A 7,689-nucleotide genomic window follows, 5' to 3' on the forward strand; every position below is an offset into this window, starting at 1 on the left:
ACCAGCCCCACTTAGAATATTTTTGAGTCAGTACAAATCAGTAACCAGCGACACTTAGAATATTTTTGAAGCAGTACAAATCAGTAACCACTGACACTTAGAATATTTTTGAAGCAGTACAAATCAGTAACCAGCGACACTTAGAATATTTTTGAAGCAGTACAAATCAGTAACCAGCGACACTTAGAATATTTTTGGAGCAGTACAAATCAGTAACCAGCGACACTTAGAATATTTTTGAAGCAGTACAAATCAGTAACCAGCGACACTTAGAATATTTTTGGAGCAGTACAAATCAGTAACCAGCGACACTTAGAATATTTTTGAAGCAGTACAAATCAGTAACCACTGACACTTAGAATATTTTTGAAGCAGTACAAATCAGTAACCAGCGACACTTAGAATATTGTTGAAGCAGTACAAATCAGTAACCACTGACACTTAGAATATTTTTGAATCAGTACAAATCAGTAACCAGCGACACTTAGAATATTTTTGAAGCAGTACAAATCAGTAACCACTGACACTTAGAATATTTTTGAAGCAGTACAAATCAGTAACCGCTGACACTTAGAATATTTTTGAAGCAGTACAAATCAGTAACCAGCGACACTTAGAATATTTTTGGAGCAGTACAAATCAGTAACCAGCCCCACTTAGAATATTTTTGAGTCAGTACAAATCAGTAACCAGCGACACTTAGAATATTTTTGAAGCAGTACAAATCAGTAACCACAGACACTTAGAATATTTTTGAAGCAGTACAAATCAGTAACCAGCGACACTTAGAATATTTTTGAAGCAGTACAAATCAGTAACCAGCGACACTTAGAATATTTTTGGAGCAGTACAAATCAGTAACCAGCGACACTTAGAATATTTTTGAAGCAGTACAAATCAGTAACCAGCGACACTTAGAATATTTTTGGAGCAGTACAAATCAGTAACCAGCGACACTTAGAATATTTTTGAAGCAGTACAAATCAGTAACCACTGACACTTAGAATATTTTTGAAGCAGTACAAATCAGTAACCAGCGACACTTAGAATATTGTTGAAGCAGTACAAATCAGTAACCACTGACACTTAGAATATTTTTGAATCAGTACAAATCAGTAACCAGCGACACTTAGAATATTTTTGAAGCAGTACAAATCAGTAACCACTGACACTTAGAATATTTTTGAAGCAGTACAAATCAGTAACCAGCGACACTTAGAATATTTTTGAAGCAGTACAAATCAGTAACCAGCGACACTTAGAATATTTTTGGAGCAGTACAAATCAGTAACCAGCGACACTTAGAATATTTTTGAAGCAGTACAAATCAGTAACCACTGACACTTAGAATATTTTTGAAGCAGTACAAATCAGTAACCAGCGACACTTAGAATATTTTTGAAGCAGTACAAATCAGTAACCACTGACACTTAGAATATTTTTGAAGCAGTACAAATCAGTAACCGCTGACACTTAGAATATTTTTGAAGCAGTACAAATCAGTAACCAGCGACACTTAGAATATTTTTGGAGCAGTACAAATCAGTAACCACTGACACTTAGAATATTTTTGAAGCAGTACAAATCAGTAACCGGCGACACTTAGAATATTTTTGAAGCAGTACAAATCAGTAACCACTGACACTTAGAATATTTTTGAAGCAGTACAAATCAGTAACCGGCGACACTTAGAATATTTTTGAAGCAGTACAAATCAGTAACCACTGACACTTAGAATATTTTTGAAGCAGTACAAATCAGTAACCGCTGACACTTAGAATATTTTTGAAGCAGTACAAATCAGTAACCAGCGACACTTAGAATATTTTTGGAGCAGTACAAATCAGTAACCAGCCCCACTTAGAATATTTTTGAGTCAGTACAAATCAGTAACCAGCGACACTTAGAATATTTTTGAAGCAGTACAAATCAGTAACCACTGACACTTAGAATATTTTTGAAGCAGTACAAATCAGTAACCAGCGACACTTAGAATATTTTTGAAGCAGTACAAATCAGTAACCAGCGACACTTAGAATATTTTTGGAGCAGTACAAATCAGTAACCAGCGACACTTAGAATATTTTTGAAGCAGTACAAATCAGTAACCAGCGACACTTAGAATATTTTTGTAGCAGTACAAATCAGTAACCAGCGACACTTAGAATATTTTTGAAGCAGTACAAATCAGTAACCACTGACACTTAGAATATTTTTGAAGCAGTACAAATCAGTAACCAGCGACACTTAGAATATTTTTGAAGCAGTACAAATCAGTAACCACTGACACTTAGAATATTTTTGAAGCAGTACAAATCAGTAACCAGCGACACTTAGAATATTTTTGGAGCAGTACAAATCAGTAACCACTGACACTTAGAATATTTTTGAAGCAGTACAAATCAGTAACCAGCGACACTTAGAATATTTTTGAAGCAGTACAAATCAGTAACCACTGACACTTAGAATATTTTTGAAGCAGTACAAATCAGTAACCGCTGACACTTAGAATATTTTTGAAGCAGTACAAATCAGTAACCAGCGACACTTAGAATATTTTTGGAGCAGTACAAATCAGTAACCACTGACACTTAGAATATTTTTGAAGCAGTACAAATCAGTAACCAGCGACACTTAGAATATTTTTGGAGCAGTACAAATCAGTAACCACTGACACTTAGAATATTTTTGAAGCAGTACAAATCAGTAACCAGCGACACTTAGAATATTTTTGAAGCAGTACAAATCAGTAACCACTGACACTTAGAATATTTTTGAAGCAGTACAAATCAGTAACCAGCGACACTTAGAATATTTTTGAAGCAGTACAAATCAGTAACCACTGACACTTAGAATATTTTTGAAGCAGTACAAATCAGTAACCAGCGACACTTAGAATATTTTTGAAGCAGTACAAATCAGTAACCAGCGACACTTAGAATATTTTTGGAGCAGTACAAATCAGTAACCAGCGACACTTAGAATATTTTTGACGCAGTACAAATCAGTAACCACTGACACTTAGAATATTTTTGAAGCAGTACAAATCAGTAACCAGCGACACTTAGAATATTTTTGAAGCAGTACAAATCAGTAACCGCTGACACTTAGAATATTTTTGAAGCAGTACAAATCAGTAACCAGCGACACTTAGAATATTTTTGGAGCATTACAAATCAGTAACCAGCGACACTTAGAATATTTTTGGAGCAGTACAAATCAGTAACCACTGACACTTAGAATATTTTTGAGTCAGTACAAATCAGTAACCAGCGACACTTAGAATATTTTTCAGTCAGTACAAATCAGTAACCAGCGACACTTAGAATATTTTTGAGTCAGTACAAATCAGTAACCAGTGACACTTAGAATATTTTTGGAGCAGTACAAATCAGTAACCAGCGACACTTAGAATATTTTTGAAGCAGTACAAATCAGTAACCAAGTGCATTTTTGAATTGGTTACTGATTTCTCCGTTGAAGTTGGGGCTGCGGTTGGCTTCAGTTAGTGGTGGGGGCTTAATTTTCGCCGAGGGGAGCGTGTCCCGGTAGTGTCTCCGAGGAAGTGGTACCTATTGAAGGGGGTGTTTCTGAATTTGGGCCCTTTTTGAGTGGCATTGCCGGATGGGTTTTGTGTTGAAGGCTTCCAAATCGGGTAGCTCAGCCGGATTTGACCCGGCGGTTCTACCGACTGTCACGCCTTCGAGGGGGGACTGTTGTCTAAGTTCAGGCCGGATTTGGTGAATTTCCTAAGTCGGGAAGTGGTCCCAACGGGTTTGGGAGTGAACCTAACTGCTCATACCAACTTTGAGGCTTTGGGGCCGGGTAGCACAGTCGGATTTGACCCGGCGGTTCTGCCGAATGCCTGGCCTTCGAGGGGGGCCTGCCCTCTGAGTTCAGGCCGAATTTGGTGATTTTCCTAAGTCGGGAAGTGGTCCAAACGGGGATGGGAGTGAACCTGACAGCTCATACCGACTTTGGGGCTTCCAAGCCGGGTAGCTCAACCGGATTTGATCCAGCGGTTCTAGCGACTGCCACGGCTTCGAGGGGGGACTGTTGTCTAAGTTCAGGCCGAATTTGGTGAATTTCCCGAGTCGGGAAGTGGTCCAAACGGGGATGGGAGTGAACCTGACAGCTCTTACCGACATTGAGGCTTCGGGGCCGGGTAGCTCAGTCGGATTTGACCCGGCGATTCTGCCGACTTCCACGCCTTCGAGCGGGGACTCTCCTCTAAGTTCAGGCCGAATTTGGTGAATTTCCTAAGTCGGGAAGTGGTCCAAACGGGGATGGGAGTGAACCTAACTGCTCATACCAACTTTGAGGCTTTGGGGCCGGGTAGCACAGTCGGATTTGACCCGGCGGTTCTGCCGAATGCCTGGCCTTCGAGGGGGGCCTGCCCTCTGAGTTCAGGCCGAATTTGGTGATTTTCCTAAGTCGGGAAGTGGTCCAAACGGGGATGGGAGTGAACCTGACAGCTCATACCGACTTTGGGGCTTCCAAGCCGGGTAGCTCAACCGGATTTGATCCAGCGGTTCTAGCGACTGCCACGGCTTCGAGGGGGGACTGTTGTCTAAGTTCAGGCCGAATTTGGTGAATTTCCCGAGTCGGGAAGTGGTCCAAACGGGGATGGGAGTGAACCTGACAGCTCTTACCGACATTGAGGCTTCGGGGCCGGGTAGCTCAGTCGGATTTGACCCGGCGATTCTGCCGACTTCCACGCCTTCGAGCGGGGACTCTCCTCTAAGTTCAGGCCGAATTTGGTGAATTTCCTAAGTCGGGAAGTGGTCCAAACGGGGATGGGAGTGAACCTAACTGCTCATACCAACTTTGAGGCTTTGGGGCCGGGTAGCACAGTCGGATTTGACCCGGCGGTTCTGCCGAATGCCTGGCCTTCGAGGGGGGCCTGCCCTCTGAGTTCAGGCCGAATTTGGTGATTTTCCTAAGTCGGGAAGTGGTCCAAACGGGGATGGGAGTGAACCTGACAGCTCATACCGACTTTGGGGCTTCCAAGCCGGGTAGCTCAACCGGATTTGATCCGGCGGTTCTAGCGACTGCCACGGCTTCGAGGGGGGACTGTTGTCTAAGTTCAGGCCGAATTTGGTGAATTTCCCGAGTCGGGAAGTGGTCCAAACGGGGATGGGAGTGAACCTGACAGCTCTTACCGACATTGAGGCTTCGGGGCCGGGTAGCTCAGTCGGATTTGACCCGGCGATTCTGCCGACTTCCACGCCTTCGAGCGGGGACTCTCCTCTAAGTTCAGGCCGAATTTGGTGAATTTCCTAAGTCGGGAAGTGGTCCAAACGGGGATGGGAGTGAACCTGACAGCTCTTACCGACTTTGGGGCTTCCAAGCCGGGTAGCTCAACCGGATTTGATCCGGCGGTTCTAGCGACTGTCACGCCTTCGAGGGGGGACTGTTGTATAAGTTCAGGCCGAATTTGGTGAATTTCCCGAGTCGGGAAGTGGTCCAAACGGGGATGGGAGTGAACCTGACAGCTCTTACCGACTTTGGGGCTTCCAAGCCGGGTAGCTCAACCGGATTTGATCCGGCGGTTCTGCCGACTGTCACGCCTTCGAGGGGGGACTGTTGTATAAGTTCAGGCCGAATTTGGTGAATTTCCCGAGTCGGGAAGTGGTCCAAACGGGGATGGGAGTGAACCTGACAGCTCTTACCGACTTTGAGGCTTCGGGGCCGGGTAGCTCAGCCGGATTTGATCCGGCGGTTCTGCCGACTTTCACGCCTTCGAGGGGGGACTGTCCTCTGAGTTCAGGCCGAATTTGGTGAATTTCCCGAGTCGGGAAGTGGTCCAAACGGGGATGGGAGTGAACCTGACAGCTCATACCGACTTTGAGGCTTCCAAGCCGGGTAGCTCAGCCGGATTTGACCCGGCGATTCTGCCGACTTCCACGCCTTCGAGGGGGGACTGCCCTCTGAGTTCAGGCCGAATTTGGTGCATTTCCCGAGTCGGGAAGTGGTCTCTGTCACAACGGGGGCAAGTGTCTGAAGAGGTAAAGTGAGTAACCAGCACAGCTTAGGGAAGGGTTCCAAAGTTCTCAACAATGTGAATTCGGTTACCAGGAAAGCTTAGGAAAGCTGCCTGACTGTCCCAAACGAATGAACTGCAAAACTTAGGGAACATGCCCGAAGATGCTTAAAAGTGTGAAATCAGTAAGCAGGAAAGCATAGGAAAGTGCCTGAAAGTGCTAAATGAGTAACATGAAAAACGTAGAAAAATGCCCGAAAATGTTTAAAAGTGTGAACTCAGTAACCAGCAAAACTTAGTAAAACGTTGGAAAAGCAGAAATGAGTAACCAGAAAAACTTAGAAAAATGTTTGAAAATGAGAAATGAGTAACCAGAAAAACTTAGAAAAATGTTTGAAAATGAGAAATGAGTAACCAAGAAAACTTAGAAAAATGCCCAAAAAGAAGAAATCAGTAACCAGAAAAACTTAGAAAAATGTTTGAAAATGAGAAATGAGTAACCAGAAAAACTTAGAAAAATGTTTGAAAATGAGAAATGAGTAACCAAGAAAACTTAGAAAAATGCCCAAAAAGAAGAAATCAGTAACCAGAAAAACTTAGAAAAATGTTTGAAAATGAGAAATGAGTAACCAAGAAAACTTAGAAAAATGTTTGAAAATGAGAAATGAGTAACCAAGAAAACTTAGAAAAATGCCCAAAAAGAAGAAATCAGTAACCAGAAAAACTTAGAAAAATGTTTGAAAATGAGAAATGAGTAACCAAGAAAACTTAGAAAAATGCCCAAAAAGAAGAAATCAGTAACCAGAAAAACTTAGAAAAATGTTTGAAAATGAGAAATGAGTAACCAGAAAAACTTAGAAAAATGTTTGAAAATGAGAAATGAGTAACCAAGAAAACTTAGAAAAATGCCCAAAAAGAAGAAATCAGTAACCAGAAAAACTTAGAAAAATGTTTGAAAATGAGAAATGAGTAACCAAGAAAACTTAGAAAAATGCCCGAAAAGAAGAAATCAGTAACCAGAAAAACTTAGAAAATTTTCGGCCAAGTGTGAAAAATATTCTAAGTGTCAGCGGAGGAAAATGCCGAAGCATCGGGAAAGATTCAAAAACTCATGCCGAACATGAGTTCCGAAGTGCCGGAGGAACTGGGCGAATTGAGCCCGGCGGTTGGCCAGATGTCGTTTTGAGTCTGCAGCCCGAAAACTTTAACTTTGTCTGCCGCGGAAGTCTGGACCGGGAAAAATCCAAACGGTTTTGCCGGGTTCGAGTTCCAGAGCGAAGCAGTCGAATTTGAAATTCAGACCCATTCAGTGCCACTTGACATTGTGACACAGTGAGGTTGGCGGGGTACCCGGAGATTTCTGGGAACACGATTTTTAGAACAAAATGGCGGCGCGGGACCACTTTGAAAGGCATCCGAAAAACGGTTCCGCGGGCAGAGCACTTGAATGACAGGCCTGTGTGCATGCCCAAGAGCTCTCGGAAGTCTAATTTTTGACACTTTGTCAAATTTTCGACAGACTTACCCAACTCTTGCTGCCTGTTCTAAGAATCAGTCAGAGGCCTGTGCGGCGGTCTCTTGACACTTTGGAGGGCGGGCAAACCCCACGTTGACTCCGGCCGTCCCTCCAAAAGGCACTTGCTATTGGGGGAAAGGATTGCAAGTAGCCTGGTTCCCGTGGGAGCGGCCAGGAAGGGTGCAGGCTG

Source organism: Hemiscyllium ocellatum (genome assembly GCF_020745735.1).
Source record: "Hemiscyllium ocellatum isolate sHemOce1 chromosome 15 unlocalized genomic scaffold, sHemOce1.pat.X.cur. SUPER_15_unloc_23, whole genome shotgun sequence".
NCBI lineage: Eukaryota > Metazoa > Chordata > Chondrichthyes > Orectolobiformes > Hemiscylliidae > Hemiscyllium > Hemiscyllium ocellatum.